The following is a 510-nucleotide window of genomic DNA, read 5'->3' on the forward strand; positions in this document are numbered from 1 at the left end:
ACCTCACATACATACATCCATCCATCCAACCATACATACATACATACATACATACATACATACATACATACATAGATGCATACACGCATGCATGCAACCATACATACATATACGCACATATATGTACATGCATACATACACATACACTCCACTCATGCACACATATACACACCCAATATATAGACATACACATTCACTATATAAGTGCATTAAATACCTACACAACAATATAACATAATCCATAAATATATCATGTACTAGTAAACTATCAGCACTAAACTGAGATAGAAAAATAACAAACCGCTGCCATGTTGTATTTATTATTAAAAACTACATACCTCTCGCTTACCAGTGGCTAATCGTCGTAATGTCTATATTATAATACACTTGTTGCCTGCAAACTACTTAGATATTATAAATCTTTATGTCAGATATTTAACTATACTAAGTTGGTGAGCTGGCAGAAACGTTAGCACACCGGGCGAAATGCTTAGCGCTATTTCGTCTGTC

The sequence above is a fragment of the Octopus bimaculoides genome, chromosome 14, assembly GCF_046866305.1.
Source record: "Octopus bimaculoides isolate indiv1 chromosome 14, ASM4686630v1, whole genome shotgun sequence".
Taxonomy (NCBI): domain Eukaryota; kingdom Metazoa; phylum Mollusca; class Cephalopoda; order Octopoda; family Octopodidae; genus Octopus; species Octopus bimaculoides.